The sequence below is a fragment of the Brachyhypopomus gauderio genome, chromosome 13, assembly GCF_052324685.1.
Source record: "Brachyhypopomus gauderio isolate BG-103 chromosome 13, BGAUD_0.2, whole genome shotgun sequence".
Taxonomy (NCBI): Eukaryota; Metazoa; Chordata; class Actinopteri; order Gymnotiformes; family Hypopomidae; genus Brachyhypopomus; species Brachyhypopomus gauderio.
The window spans coordinates 21,111,937-21,129,299 of NC_135223.1; the positions used below are offsets into that span (position 1 = coordinate 21,111,937).

General features: G+C 44.7%; 1 long non-coding RNA gene across 1 annotated transcript in view; it reads left to right on the forward strand.

The window, feature by feature from the left end:
• LOC143474269 (uncharacterized) overlaps nt 1–16,639 on the forward strand; it is a 35,814-nt gene extending 19,175 nt beyond the window's left edge. The window contains exon 5 of the long non-coding RNA XR_013120715.1: nt 16,194–16,639. This is a non-coding gene — a long non-coding RNA (uncharacterized LOC143474269). The remainder of the gene's footprint in view (nt 1–16,193) is intronic.
• Nucleotides 16,640–17,363: the final 724 nt, after the last annotated feature.

Sequence of the window (17,363 nt, forward strand, 5' to 3'; positions counted from 1 at the left end):
TATCACTCTGGTGGAGAAACGACTCACAGCTGGATAAAGGCGGCTTGGCTGTGATCTTTAGTATACAGAACATGGTCATTAATTTACAATTTGTATTGACTGTAATTTTAATTTACCTATTTAATGAAAAGGAAGCACCTCCAAAGCTGGATAACAGAGAGTGCGGAGAAGAATGATGCTAATGAGTACATATGCATATATCATAATATAATAGCATAGTGAGATCATTTAGATGTGACAGCAGGGCTTGGACCAAGGAGTGATGGGAGTCGCCCGAGAAACCCTAGTCAAAAATTCACTCTGACTACGCCGCGCCCTTCCTGTGCAAAGATGTTCTTTAATCACTATTGACGCTCTTTCAAAATGGATTGACATTAATCCCACAATCACAGCACAGTAGAGATATTGACATAAGATATGTTAGTGTTGATCACACAGCCATCTAGTGTGTGATGCTGTTAGCCATCTAGAAAAGGGCTAAAAAACAAGTTAAACCCCCACAAGAACAGGCAGGATCTGGCTGTCCAACAGGATAACACTTAATCATGGGTAATTTAATTTATTATGTAATTAACAGCTATAGTGTCATTTTGGGTGAAATCCCAGTTTAATTATAGGATGTAAATAGAGGCTAAGTTAGCGAGGATTGTATTTCAAGGTATGACGCTGACGTTTCTAGCACCTGACTGGGGTTGTCTATCATTCAAAAAGAACTTGAGGTAACAAATATGTTATTGTGTCAAGATAATGACATACATAACGATATCTATCAAGTTCAATGAGAGTAAACAGAAGGAACAAACTGAAGGTACAAACAGAACAAAAAGACAGATTGGGTTTGGGGGATTCTTAGATGTAAGATGTGTTTAAGGTTGTTTCACAATCATTATAATTGACACACACTGCTCTTTATTTAGGTGAGAGACCATTCTGTCATCTTATTGGTCGATGTCGAGAAAACATCATAGGACTTGTCAGACTAGGCAAGAAAATGCAGGAAATATATTTGTTGTTGTGGACACCACATCGTTGTTCTTTGATTGTGTCACACCGAGACATGTACCTGTCGATCGAGCATGACGCTGAGCATTTAAATGGACTATTACACTTACACACACACACACACACATACACACACACACACACACAAATGCATGTATGTACAATATGTATGTGTGTGTATGTATGTATGTATGTATGTATGCATGTACAGTATGTATGTATGTACAGTATGTATGTATGTATGTACAGTATGTATATATGTACAGTATGTATGTATGTATGTTTGGCATAGCCAGATACCCACATTTCCGTTACTTCTTCAGCTCTAATACCAGTCTCATACATTAATGGGCAGGCAGTAAATAAATAAATTATGAAAGTTTTCTTCAGATCTATGTATGTGCTGTTATATTGTAGGCTAAATCATATTTACACAAGGCATGTGAGTTAATATGATTGTCTTATAATCAGGTGATGATGGTTTTCCTCTTAGAGTGTTAACCGGTGTTACCAGTGTTCTTTCAAACCTCGACAAAACTTTAACTGTTAACTGTGAGTGTTTAAGAGAGAGTCACTGTGAGAGTCACTTTAACAGAATATATAGACAACTCCTTACTAATCTCTCTTTATATGTGATTTAGGAATACAACTATGAAGTATAAAGTATTTCAAATAACTGAAGAGCATTTTACAGAGCTTATACTTTGGTTAACATAGCTATCATTAGCTGGCAAATCTCAAATATGTAGTAAGTACACTACCCTAAATATTGAACTGCAGATACATAGTGAGCTTCATTCTACTGTCTTCACGGCTGCAGCTGAGGGACAATCCCAATATGTGTAGTGAATATCAGTGAATCGCCACTTTAAACTACAATTTCTACATTTACTTGATTGTTGTAAAGCACCATACATCATTTTACAGTTACAAAATGACATAGAAATAATTTTCTATTCATTATTTATTTGATTTTAATGAAAATGCTCCTGTAGCTATTTAAAGAGCCCATTAGCAAGATAAATTTGTCACTGATGTGACACAGACAGACAATTGCGGGCAAACAAACCAGAGAGAAGTTTTTTTTTCTTTTTTTCTTTATCATGTAGCATCAAGCATGATCAGTAATTCTTCACTGAAGAAATGGAGAGAAAAAAAGAGAATTATGAAGAAATACAGAAACAGTATTGGGAGTGTGCTTAAAGAACAGGGAGGGTACTAAGAGTAAGTGAATATATTATTAGCACTCACTTTTCTTACTTAGAAAAGCACATCATATTTTCTTTCTTTCTTTCTTTCTTTCTTTCTTTCTTTCTTTCAGTTATTTAGTCTGTTGATCTATTCTATTTAGCCTACTCCTGTGGTCTCATAATGGAGCCCATTATAATACTGTAAATTTGTAAGTGGCTTGCCCAGTTTGTGGACCAGGGAGAACAATGATGAAATTGTGAAGGATAGCAGAGATGAGACGGATTGAATGGGGAAGAATTTGGTGAAGAAAACAGAATGGATAAGTAAGTCTTTGATTGAATCAGGGGTCCTGTGGAGGCAGGAAACTTACTTAAGGATATTCCCCTGCAAAGCCAGTCTGTCCTTGGTGATGTCTTCCTCAATATGAGCTCAGAGCAGGAGGGGAACAGGGGAGAGTGTCCATAAAATAAAGAGCAAACCTAAAATCAAGATGGATCCACCCTAGAGTCCAGTCCCCTGAGGGTTTCTCTATCACATTTAGATAGATGAAAAAGAAGCCATTGAATGTGGCTTTTTGTAAAATATGATATCATCACCTCAGAGGAAAGATTTGTTTCCATTCATCTTTTAAAAGTGCTTTATTTATTCCTGCCTCAAGAATGGCTAACTGAAAAATGATAAAGTTTACTGCAATACTTATATAAGTTGTAGTGAACCAAGCTTGTTTGGACCCTGCAAGCCATGCTAATGAAGGCTTCCTTTTTAAAGAGTACACTTCATTAAAGTTTGTGCTTACTTGAAATACTCTTTGAGCAGCACTTATGAATTCATTTCTTTCAGTAAGGTCTGGAAGTGACCAAAGTAAAATTATGGATAGACTCTACATGGCAGCAATATTGTTCTGTCAAAGTTCTCACTGATTACCCCATGGGTTTCCCTCAGGGTTTGCTAAATGGTGTCTGGGTATCACCATTAAATGGGTTAACAATTATTTTTTCTCTGAAATGAAGGGCAGTGACCCTAATATGAGGCCACTTAGTGTCTGTAATAAGATGATAATTGGGTGATGATTATGACCCCCCCCGCACCAAAACTTCTCACCCGTATTCATACTGACTGTCAGTTAGTCATAATGGATTATAGCCACATTACTTACATTTATCACTTCTTGCATAAAAAGATGGTGTGTGTGTGTGTGTGTGTGTGTGCGTGCGCAGCCATGCATGCACTTATTGTAAATGTATGTATGTGGATAGGGTGTGTGGGCTGGATGCGGTGATGATATTCCACATCATCTGATCTCTTCCTTCATCATCGCCACTTTTTCCATTCGTTGCTCCTCTCTTCTCGTTCTCTTCACTGATGACTGTTGTAATTGCGTGTGCACATTTCCCCTAAGGGCTTCCAAATTAAAAGAAAGTACTCCATCCATCCAGGCAGTCCCCCACTTAACACACATACACACACACACACGCACGCGCACACACACACACACACACACACACACACACACACACACACACACACACACACACACACGCACAGCCCTGCTCTGGGGACTGTGAGCTTATTTGAATGGAACCTCCCGTCTCCGTCTCATGCATCGTGTCACTAATGAATAAATAAAACACACACGCGGAGGCTCGACTTTCACACATGGGTGCCCGTGCTGTGATGAGATGCTCGTCTTAAGGGCAGGATGAGAAGGACAGTCATTACCATGGCAGGGAAGATCTTAGCAAGAGCTTGACAGTACAAAGGCATCTTTGCATATGGTGTCCTTATACTTTATTAATCCCTAATAAAAATATTTTATCAAAATTTCCTGACAAATGGATGCTTTTTGATTTGTTTATTATTAGGATGTTTAATTGAGAAAAATAACAAATCGATTGACTATAAAAATACTATTGACTATGAAAATATAGATATAAGACCTTCCCAGGTATTTATGAGATTTATGAAGCACATACAAGAATGTAACATCATCCTCTCTGAAACTCTCCAGTGAGGTTGGTAAGCAGCAGGAAGTGGTTCAGCTCCACAAAGTGCTCAGAAATGTTCAACTTTCAATGTTCAACTTTGGCATAGCTTGCAAAAATGCAGCAATCTTTCCCTTTCAGTTGATATAAGCAGATAATTTAAAAATACATTTTTTAAAATTTTTTGTATCATCACGATTATCTGATATTTTTAGTACCGTTTAGTTGTTTGCATACTTATTCAACACTAATATTAAAGTCCTCAGCATGCTTTGAAGGTGAAATTCTGACTGCAAGCTTTCAAAAAAGGTATTCCAGCACACTTCCTGCAGGAACATCTAACACCAGATCATTCTCAGCTCTTCTCTTAAAACATGATATTATTTGTATGGTGTATTTCTCCTTTGTTAGTGAATACTGTATACTTATGTTAATAGTACATGCTTTGCAAACCTCCCTAATGAAATACCAAATGAACCGAATTTCTTTCTTAGAATGTGTCAAGAGAATGAAAACACTGGAAATATTTTTTTACCCTCCTTCCTGCAGAGTAGACATACTGGAGATATCTCCATGGTGCTTACCACACTTTAAATGTTCCTAGCCATTTTGTATAGGAGATTGTCTCCACCTACAATATATTTCTACTTTGACCCTTCTGATCATGGCCTCTTTGTGGCCTCAATATGATCACGGCCCAAGTAATATTTTTCTAGAGAATCAAATAACCCGAGACATGTGATGAGGTGAGATTTACTGCCATGCGCAAACCTATTTCTGCTGCAAATGGTGTCTGCCGCCAAACCGATCGTCTCCCCTTACTTCTGCCAGCTTTCTACAGTGAAATTGTACTGGAACCAGATGTCATTGTGAAACTCATTAATGACCTTCTTACAATCCGTGTTTATGACTGGGCTACCACACTCCTACCCACCAGGTGCCTGGTAATGAGCCCAGTCGTGGGCATTTTCTGCCATTACATCATTCACATGGGTCTGCACATCGTGGGTAGTTGAGGTGATCCCATGTTATGTAAAGTGGTTTAGATGTCCAGGAAAGCACTTTAACCTCATGAGACACCGTAGCCTCACACAAAGAGGCTCTACAATCTGGCGCCAACGTGCCCGGGTATTAGCGGGTCACACCGCATGTGCCATTCTTCATTCCTAAACTTCCAGGTTTTTCTCTTTTTTGTGGTATGCCTTCATATAGTGATGAAACTCATGGAGTACAGGTGTGTCATCCTCCACAGCTGATGAACAGTATCAGGGCAACCAAATATGGTCATTTTTCCATATGGAGTATTTTAATACAATATTTGGAGAATTTATATATTATACTTTGTATGTTTATGGTTTAAGAAAAAACAACAGCTAAGACTGCTCCTATCATTGAGGTTAAGACTGCTCCTCTCTGTGAGGCTAAGACTGCTCCTCTCTGTGAGGCTAAGACTGCTCCTCTCTGCGAGGCTAAGACTGTGTGAGGCTAAGACTGCTTCTCCCTGTGAGATTAAGACTGCTACTCTCTGTGAGGCTAAGACTGCTCCTCTCTGCGAGGCTAAGACTGTGTGAGGCTAAGACTGATCCTATATGTGAGGCTAAGACTGCTCCTCTCTGTGAGGCTAAGATTGCTCCTCTCTGTGAGGCTAAGACTGCTCCTATATGTGAGGTTAAGACTGCTCCTCTCTGTGAGGTTAGGACTGTGTGAGGCTAAGGCCTCTGTGAGGCTAAGACTGCTCCTCTCTGTGAGGTTAAGAGTGTCTGAGGCTAAGATTGCTCCTCTCTGTGAGGCTAAGACTGCTCCTCTCTGTGAGGCTAAGACTGCTCCTATCAGGGCAGCTGCACATTTGCTGTGCAGCAGCTACGTGGGGATGTAACTCTCTGCAAATGTGCTTCTAATTAGTCAGTAATGGCATCATAAATTTGCAGATCAGGGTTTCAGAGGTGGACGTTTTAATGAAGTGGTGAAATGGGTTGCCCCTCAGGGCCTGCGGTGTCCACGGGGCTGTTGGCTCACCCCTCACACATCAGCACACAGGAGCCCCATTCACCTCGTATAACACCCACAAAGGCTCCCCAGAGTTCCCGCCTGTGGAGTGGCTTCGTGAGCACGGCTCTCCTGACCCACCAACAAGATGTTTAACGCGAGCATTGACGTTTTCTTTTAACCTTGATAAAAAGGGCGTATGCTGGAAAAAGCGGTTAAGCACAATCATTATATGACTTTATTGATTTATATATATTAGTTCGTTCCCATGCAGCACTCGATAGGCTATTGTGGATTCTGCCAAATGGACCCAGGGAAAATCATTAGCACAGGCCTCTGTGATTTACGTCCTTGGTAGAGAGAGGCACCCAAATGATCTGCCTCTCAATCGGCATCATCAATCACCCCAAACCAGAGGGCACCTCAGACAGGCTGAGCTGCCAGTGTGGAGGGTAGTGCGTGTACTGTATGTATGTGCATGCACATGTATGGGGGGGGATCATGAAAAATGAGCATACTTAAGTTTGTGGAATATGATTGGCAGAATACTTGTCATTGCCTTTGTGTGTGTGTGTGTGTGTGTGTGTGTGTGTGTGTGTGTGTGTGTGTGTGTGTGTGTGTGTGTGTGTAGTCTTTGGCACAGCTCCATCTAGTCTTGTACTTGCTTTGAGTGATTTGGCACGATTTCTGCATGCTGCAGTGGTGCCTGAACACTCAGTTTTCTCTGGGTGTGTTGCATCTGCGACTAAAGCCATCTCTCTCTCTCTCTCTCTCTCTCTCTCTCTCTGTAAACAAGATCTGGAGTTCAGCTCATTCACTAAACGAATGACCCCCTCAGCAATGTGGCAAAGTTTATCTGACTCTTAAGTGACGCATGTTACTGGATCACACTGCAAAACTCCATTTTGAGTCCGATTCAGCATTTGGCAACATTACATCTTTACATTGAATCCCCTGATCTGATACAAGCGCATCAGAAGTCCTGGGATCAGCACTCCTAGACTGGAGAAGTTCAGTGGTGACCGATTCATAATGATCAGTCCAGGATCACGCTGCTCATGTTCAGGAATGTTCTCCCTCAACGGCCTGCAAAACCAGATGAAGATCACAGAAATCTGGCATAATGGAAAATAATACCATATAAATAATATACCTGCGGAGCTTTAATGGTCTTAAGAGTCACCAAAAAGATTCAGTGTAGAGGATGAACCAAAACATGCTGATTTGTGAACCGGCACATCCTGTTTGACTGCAGAGCCGTGATGGGAACACGGGGTACAGGCAGCAGGCAGAGTTAAGTGTGTGGAGCTGTCCATGGTAGTAGGTGTCACCGTGTGTCCCTGGTGTAAACGCTGAATGAACTCCTCTCTTCTAGCCAGTGGAATTCCACCGTTTTCACTGACAGCTCTCGAAACAATGCAATTTATCCAATATATCCAATACTGCCTGATGTCTGTGCTGCACTCAGCGTTTACACATGATGCACACCTACGCACAATTTGCACACTGCAAATCAAAAGTATCTGTTTGTGGCAGCATCAAAAGGCATTTCATATGCTGGGCCTTTTGTATCCGATTCTTTATGACCTCTTAACAGCCGCTTTGCATCCAGATGTTAAAACCTTATTTGCTTCTGTTTTACAAGCGCTATAACAATGGAAGTATGTGATCCTAATGATATGCGCAAAGCGCCACAAAATTGCTCGCATATGCAAATTAATAAAATCCTAAAACCTCAATAAAAAGCAGCTTAATAATTACACGAGTAATTACTGCAGCCAAATAAAAGACAACACGCCGCTGCACGGCCCCGATAACCCTTTAAACACGGCGTCTTCCCCTCACCAGAACACGCGCTATTAACCGCATGAAATATCACAAGGGGTGTGACTGAAGGGAGGGGTGGTGGTAGAATTAGCTAGGTTGTATAAGCAATTATGGGGGCATGGTATGTAGCTAAGCACCCTAATAGGTATGTAGAGGAAGCATTATTCAATTAAAGTGGCGGGTTACAGTGCGGGAGAATCAAAGCGCGGTGACAGCGCCGGTGTCTTCTCCTTATGAAACAACCTATTTAAGCTAAATCAACTCCCACTTAAGAGCGGGCGTAATAAGCGCGGAGGAGCGGTACGGTGGCCCGCGGGGGCCCCATCCGTCATGCTGTAATACCCAATCACAATGACTGATAACACCGGCACCGCGCCCGCCGCACTGCCTTGCCCAGGACTGCCGACTCTCTGTCTTTCACACTTTTTCCGTTCGTGCTTATCGCTCCTTCCCGCTCTGATTATCCTTCATTCACCTACACTCTTTTGCTCTTTCTCTCCTCCTGTCTCTCCATCCCCCACTTGTCTCTGTCTATCTCTCTAGTCCTTTTACAGTTTCCTGGTTTTCTTCTTTTTTTATGTATCTCTCAGTGTGTATGAAAATGGCGAGGTCTCAGAGGTGCCCTCAGTAAGTTGCTGCTCCTGTGGGAGAGTTGCGTATTTGTGACTCACAAATGACTTGCTAGGCAGCACTGGATCCAGAGCTTTGCTTTATCTGCTACAGTTGACTGGGAGGCTCTCCCATGTTTTAGAACTTGCAAACAATTCGTTATTTTTTTATTTTATGTTAGTCGCCTTGTGTGATATAGCGCTTTATATTTAGAGAGCTTTTATTATTCTCAAGGACCCTTTACAGGAGATTATTTAATCTGTTCATTTTGATAACATATAAACAATGTTAAAGATCCCTGAATATTGTCTCTGAATATAATATCTGCACTGAATACAGTTATACCTTTTTCAGTACATTCAGCACATGTAATTCTTCCAGCAGCTGGAATATCAAACAATATCTTGTTAAAGGTAATGACATAGAGTGTATAGAATAGGCATCACTAATGAAACAAAAAACATAACCAAAACAGCAAAGTGATTTTGTTTATTAAAACACAGTGTAAAAAAAGATATGTAAAATTAAGCATGTCTGGGGTGTTTGAAGAGGATTCAAAGAGCTTTTCAGCTTGTCTTTTTTCTCTTGTTTGTTTTTACCCTTCTTCCACCTCTCTCTCTCTCTCTCTCTCTCTCTCTCCCTCTCTCTCATCAGTGAGTTCTGCTCAGTAATGACTCCCACTGAGGCGATGCCCCTTTAAGACCAAGCCCCCCCCCCCCCCCCCCCCCCCACCCCTCCATGCATTATTCATCAAAATCAAATGAGAGAACAACAGGAGCGGGAGACATGGTGCATGGCTCTTCCTCTCTCGCTCCCCGAGGTGCCTCAGTCTGCCTGCTCCTCTCCCCCCTCCTCCCTCCCCCCGGTGTTTTGGGGACGGACGCTGGCATCCCCTCGTGCCTGGCTGTGTGGCGGCTGACCCCGCCGGCCTCCCAGACGTCTACCCCCTCCTCTCTTTGGCTTTTTGTCTTAGCTTCCCTCTGTCTCCCACCTTAGCGCTGCTGGACCGTGCTGTGCTGATGCTTGCTTGCCCTTTTCACCCTGGAGTCCACTGTCACCGGTCTTCTGTTTAACCTGGACCAGCTTGACCCTTTAGCCACATGTAGGGCTGGTTGATTAAAATGTTGTATCTAGTGTGATAAGTAGCATTTTTGACTAACATCTGACCTCCAGCACTGGGGAACGTGGCCTGCTAGACCAAAAACATGACGCTGTGCCAGACAGTTGAGTCTCATGTTTGCGTTCTCTCACTGAACTCCTGCGCTAATTGAAAATTACCTTCAGAATCAGAGCAGATACTGATTTGTGTGCATGTTTTCACACAGGTTTTACATGGTTGTTTATTTCCATGGTGTGAGACCCTGGTCTGTTGGTTGCTGAAAACAAGCTAGCATGCTGAACAATTAGACAATTACCATCACAGGGGAACAAAGAGAAAATACACAATTTTACACACAAGTTCAGCTAACTCGAACGAAAGCTTCCTCACTGCCCTCACTGTGTGTGACTACACTGTGTGTGACTACACTGTGTGTGACTACACTGTGTGTGACTACACTGTGTGTGACTACACTGTGTGTGACCCTGACTACTTGACTTTAGTCTCCAAGGCTTGTTGCTGTAGCCAAGTAGTAGTACGTCTCATTAGTCTTGGAACACAGAAGGAAGAAAAGTCTTGACAAATAATTCCAACACTATTCTCAACACGTCGAAGCTTTTGCGCACTACGAAACTTCAAGACCTAGCAAAGTATTCAACATATCGTGACTTAGTCACTTAGTGGAACCACTTTGTCTCTTTAATATTTGCATGAGCACGGGAGGGGGTTGATAGAGTATCCTGGTTCAGTTTCAAAAGGCTGGTACATTGATTACTTCACGGAGAGACAGGAGGGAGGGCTGTGGGAATGACTTGATGACTCTGCTCCACTCTTGAATTTCCTGCTGTTAAAGGCAGGTAGGCTATATGTGTAGAACATGACCACCTGGGGTAGTTTCAGCCTTTCCACCAAGACAGATATTCCAGCCTGCGGTGCCTCTTCTAACCTACAGAATTTGTGTCTAAACATTTCACTGCTAAACTAGGAGGCAAAGTGCCAACACATGCGGGTCTAGTAATGCACTGAAGGGCAGTATATTCTGAACTGACAATAATCAGTCTACTGAGTAACACTCAGTGAAGGCGAGCGGATTGCACACAGTTGTAAGGGTCCCGATTCTTGAGTCTCAAAGCCCTTCACTTAGACTAGCTGTGATGTCACACACTCCATAGTCTCCTGTGCCACTCACGGATGGGGTAGCACCACTGTCCCTGCCCCCCCCCCCCCCTGCAGCGTGCCTCTAAGCCTGCTGGGATTGGGTTATGATGATGAGCACGACCGCAGACGGACTGGGGTGATGGGTCTATCAGCAGGCTAATCTGGGTCTAATGGCTCTGACCCATACAGGACCCAGCTGGCCCACAGAACCTTCCTGATTGGGCCCATTTATTATGGGCTAGAGTGCAGGAGATGGCTGGCCCAGTCATTCCACTTTCGAGTCCAATTCCCGGAGTCCTGATGAGCTCCCGTCACCGGGCTCTCCTCCCTGCTCCTCTACCTCGCGTTTGTTCTTTGATAATGGCTCAATTAAAGAGGTTAATTCCAGAAGGCCCAATCACACGTCCTCATTGGCACCCCGAGCCTCCTGACCGCACCTCCCAACCCACATTTATTATGCGCCGCAATCAAACGAGTGCAGGCAGACAAGCAAAAGTTGCTTTTCACTCTACCCACCTCCACCCCCACCTCCACCCCCACCTCCACCCCCTCTCTCCTGCGCTCTGTCCCTCCCTCCATCCCACCCTATTCGCCTCGTTCACTTACCAGTCTTTGCTCTTCTGTGGAAGAATTGGCTTTTATCGAGTGAGACTACACATACGCGCACACACACACACACACACACACACACACGCACGCACACACACACAAACACACACACAAACACACTCCTGGGCCCCCCTACTTTTCAGCAGCTCATCCCCGTGCCTGGAAAATGAGCAATTCTCTCATTGTAATAATGCGCCTCTGTCATCCCCCCATTATCGGCATGATAAAAGATGAAATATTCACAGCGGCTGGCCTCCTAACCTGATCTGGGCGCGATATTGGAGCTTTGGAAAATGAGTTTTATCAGCTTTAATATACTCCTTGGCAGACTGACCCTTGAAATTAAACATTATTACAGAGCGGATATTTAAAAAACCGGGGCCACAAATTACATCAAAATGAAAATATTAAGGAACATTAGGAATATATCAAGTGGCGCAAAGCTGAGAGGGAGGGGATTCGTGCGGAGGTACGGCGGCGGCGACGGCGCGAGTGTCACGGCAACCCGGGCCGCCGAAATAATAACAATGCAGCCCGCGCTGCTGTCACACGTCGGGATAAACTAATTATCCCTGCCGACATTCTCCTGGGCGCCTTTATTAGGAGGGGCGCGTGGTGGGCGCTCGCGCGCGGGTGGACCTGCGGAGAAGGCGCGCGGCACGCTCAGGTGCGGAGCTGTCGCCACCTCGCTTGTCTCTTATCTCGTCTGCTTTTAAGGGTTGCCACGGAGAGCGGGGGTCTCGGGGACGGCCGAGCGCCTTCGGAGTTTATCAGCTTGAGACGAAGGACAAAAAAAAAAAAGAAAAAAAAAAAAACCCGAACGGCGGCGCGTGTCGCGTAAGCTGCTTAAAGTTGCTCACTTCTGCGAGTCCAAACTCGGGCGCGAGGACGGAGCGCGGTTCCAGCCTCTCAGGTGATTTGTCATGTGGTGATGGGGTGAGATGAGAAATGCAATAAAAGCCAGTGGAAATGCGATTTGAATAGATTTCGGTGGGAGTGCCTCCTCGGGGAGGAGGAGGAGGAGTGGGGGGGAGGGGGCAGGAAGGAGGGATGAGGAGAGGGAGGGCGGGGGAGTAAGCAGACCCCCCGGAGGAACAAATTAAAAACTTTTACTTTCGGTCAGGCCTGCTTCTCCCCCTGCTGCTGCTTATCACGCACACGCGTGTTTGTGCCCGCGCATGTGTGCACTTGTGTGTGTGTGTGTGTTTGTTGTGTGTGTGTGTGTGTGTCCTACATGGTTAGATCCGCTCATGCCGCTAAGTCCCCTCAGGTAATGTGGAGATGGAGCACACGCTCTCCTCCATGCCAGACGAGGATGAGTATGCGAGACGAGGCCTCCGTCTTTTAACACGCCGCCCAGACGTTGCATACTGATACTAACACACGCCTCCTGCCTCCTGCCTCCTGCCCATGTCTGGGTGGGTAAGAACTGAGGTGCGGGGCGTGCGGCTCGCCACTGATGTGGGTGTGTGTAGAGCGGCGGTGGTGACACTGGCAGAGAGCTAGACGGGATGTGGAATCAGAGCATTAATGTTATGGGCTCTGACTCACATGTGTCAGACTGGCGGGTAACAGCTGATCAGACGTGCAGGCTCACCAGCCGCTGATCTCTACTTGTAGAGTCTCTGCTAAAGAGAGACGCGGGATTAGAGGGAGCTGCTGTGTTTACAGAGAGACAGAGAAGTAGGAGCAAACAGACTAAAGCAAGAAGATGAAGAATACAGGAAATACAATAGGGGTTTGTTGCCGGAAGGGAAAAAAACACAGGAAAAATGGCCCTCTTTCTCCTGCCTCCCTATTGCATTTCTCTCTCTTTCTCTCTCCCCCTCTCTCCCTCTCTCTCTCTCTCATTCTCTCTTTCTCTCTCCCTCTCTCTATTTCTCTCTCTTTCTTTCTCTCTGTCTCTCTCTCTCCCTCTCTCTATTTCTCTCTCTCTTTCTCTTTCTCTCTGTCTCTCTCTCTCCCTCTCTCTATTTCTCTCTCTCTTTCTCTTTCTCTCTGTCTCTCTCTCTCTCCCTCTCTTCTGCTCAGGCACTTGATTCATTATGCTGATATACACAGTATTTGCTTCCTGAATTGGCTCCCTCCTGCCTTAGCCACACACACACACACACACACACACACACACCCAAACACACACATGCACAGATGTACACATACACACACAGGCTAGGTGCCATAAATATAGCAAACGACAGAGCCTATCAGCAGAGCAAGGTCAGTCGTGGCCCCTGATGACAGTGCCGTGGGCACTGCAGTGCACTCTCGTTAGAAATACACACAAATAGCTCATTAGCAAGGGCCCCTGAGGCCCCCCACCCCACTGCACACACACACACACACACACACACACACACACACACACCCTCACCCTCCCAAACTAATGTACACTGTAAATAAACATATTCTCTCTCACACATTTGCACAGGAATATACATAAACAAACACAGAAGCATGCAACCAAATAATGACTTGGACACACACAGGCAGAGTTGGAGTGAAGGAGAGGAGAGAGTTGTTCAGCCTGTCCACCTGGGCAACAGAGCAGGTTACTTTTAGATTTGAGACCTAAATGCTGCTCTTATTAGCACAGAGCAAGTGATTGTCTGTGATGGTGTCATGGCAGACACACAAGCTAAACAGTCTCAAATGACCCCAGTACGAGTGTGGTGTTTCTGGCTGCCTGTCCCCAACACTCCAGCCTTCACACAGTGTGGTCACTCTATAAACACTGCAGTCCTCTTCCCAAGAACACGCACTGGCTTCTCACTGAAGCACCATCTGCACATGTGCGCTGAGGTCAGTGGTGTACAGGAGCCTCGGTAAGACACTTCTCATCTCACTCTCTCTCTCTCTCTATCCCTCTCTCTCTGACCCCCCACCCCCACCCCTGTGCATACACACACGCACACACACACACACACACACACACACACACACACACACACACACACACACACACACACACACACCCGGGTGACAGGCTGACTCTGGGCCGTCAGACAGCCAGCGGTCTGTGACCGATCGGCCGCCCAGGCTCCTGTTCTCCTTCCTCCTCCTCCTCTTCCTCCTGCATCCCCCTGCGTGCCCTGGCGCCTGCCCCTGCCTTTCTGCCCCGGGCCGCTGCCAATGCCCCCGCCCTCCTGCGTCCACCCCACCTTCTCTTCCCATGACTCGCACTAATTAAACACTGTGCTCAGTTTTGCCATGAAATCTAAAAAAGGAGGTTGTTTATCTAGATGGGAGGCACCTTGCGTTGTCTTAAAGCTCCAGCTTTTGTGAATCTAGAGTCACAGGCTTTGTGTTTATGACTCAACGACACCCAGTGAGTGTGAGGAGAACCAGGGGTGGTGAAGAAAGGTGTCTGAAAAGTGCTGTGGTCCTTCTAACATCATTTATTAGGTCAGACCTCATCGTAACCCAGCAGTATTATTTAAAACAAAAATATATATATCATCAGTCTGTATGTATGTAAACTGGGTTTGTTTTATGATTTTGACAAATAACAAGTCCTTTATTCCAAACGCTGAGACGAGTGAAGTGTTTGGGAGATGAGTCTCTGCTTTTCCTGTAGGGAAACAGAACTGTTACTGACAGAGGAGTGTGGTAAAGACTGAATATATTCCATTGTAAACAAGGAGTGTGGGAAAAGTTTGTTTCTCTCGAAGTCTCTCAGCTCTCACACATTCACACCTTTTCACACTCAGCTCCCCTATGTACAATACCCAAGAGTTTCCCTCTCACTCATCTCACTTGTGAGAAAACAGCACGCACACTCTTCCTCAGTGCTCACGGGCTCTGATAAGGTGGAACTTTTTCATCCCAGAGAGGGTGCCGAGGACGGGTGACGATGTTTGGGAGGTTGTGTGTGTGTGCGCGTGCGTGCATGTGTGCGCCCATGCCCCGCCCCTCCTCCAGCCCCATGATGATGCCGTGTCAGGGTCAGGGAATATGGAGAGCACAACACAGGGAGGGGGCTCTCCACAACTTGAAAGGAATTCTAATCAAGCAAGGCAGTCACACTTGCTATTCCCACGACAACAAGCCCCAAACAAATAACTGCATTTGATGTCCCTCATTTTATGGTTTGCAAAAATTGTGTGTGTGCATGTATGTGTGCATGTGTGCGTGTGTGTGTGTGCGCGCGTGTGTGTGTGTGTGTGTTGCTCAGCCTTGCATATGTGTGTATGTGTATGTCTGTGTGTGGGTGCTCTCTGGATTCCTACAAAAGTGGCACAAAAATGAATGTGACTTCACTGTTAACACCTCGTAGACCTCAATACCTACTGTGAAGACACAAGTGTGAAGTCGCAGATGACTCTATTTCATTTTCCCATATGCATCCTATTCAATAGGAACATTTAAATTAAATCTCCAAAAGGGTCATGGAAAATATTCAAATAGACCACAAATGGAAATGAGAAGAATTTGTGGTTTGTACCATAACCCATTCATATGAGAATTCGTCCTGAGGTACGTTTTAGGCCAGTTCTGGACCTCGGCCACAAATGCTAATTACCCTGAAGCAGAGCTACGCAGAAGGTCCTGTTCTCTTTCACCTCCCTCTCTCTCTCTCCTCTCATCCTCCACATATATGGACACCAAGCAGAAAAAGGCAACGAGATAAAATAGAATCAGTGGCTACCAGTTAACCAGGGCCATTAATATTAATACCATCGCTTAACACCTCCCCATTCCTCTCCCCACTGTTTTGTTGTATCCTCTGACAGCCTCCGGATCCGTGTGGGAGAGCCGGTGTGAAGGGAAACGTCTTTCATGTCGCGGTCCAGCCGTCTCGGCTCTGGCGGAGCGTGGCGTGCAACGCGGCTGCGCTCGTCTGTCTCCGCCGGCCCGGCTGCTCCGACACGGGCAGAACATGTCACTCGCCGACAGCCCCGCCGCCTCGCCCATGTAAACAGTAAATAATAAACAAGCGCTCTAATACATTATTGAGGAAATCACTTTAGGCAAGCACAGCGGTGGGAACGGGGCACATGCCGGCATGGGCCAGACTGCTCGGCCTGCCTGCGAGAGCGTCGGTGGCGCCTGCACAAGACCACCACAGTGCCAACGTCTGTGCCTCCTAGACGCCACATATTAGACTCCTACTGAAATTGTTTAGCATATTTCGCATACATGACTCTTTATACAAATTTTTTCCCTTAGTCATTTATGGTGTAATGGAAGGATTCCAACAGGTACGACTTTTAAATTGTACATATATATATATATATATATATATATATATATATATATATATATATATATATATATATATATTTTGCCTTTTTATTTTTAACTCTTCAGATTTATTCAATGGTACAACAGGCTGTAGGACGCATGCCCACAGTTTCACAGTTCCAATCACATTTCTTTAGTCGCCTTTGCTCCATGTATCCACTGTACATCAAAGAGTTAATAGATATAGTAGTATATAATAGTTTAATAGATAGTGTTATTGTGCTGTTTAATTCCATCCTGTAAGTACCATGCACTCATAAAAAATATATATTACTGTTTTTAATAAGGAAAACAGCTTTTCTTAAAGAAATGAGGTAATAAATATTTTTTAAAGCTTATAAAGGACTACTACGATGCTTGGTAAATCATATCTCTAAACAGGGATAATCACTCCATGTACCATTTCAAACCTTGGCTGCACAGTAATATATTTAATTTTCCTGACTTAACGCGGCCAGGTTTGATGTTACAGAGAAACGAGCGCAACAATACCAGTGGCCTGTAGATGGCAGTCAGGACTTTAGGAATCAGTTCAGCTGAAATTCCATCCACTGCAAGAGAATTACTCCATAGGACCAAATTCACCTGATTCACCCCTTGTATGTGTGTGTATGTGTGTGTGAGTGTGTGTGTGTGTGTGTGTGTGTGAGAGAGAGAGA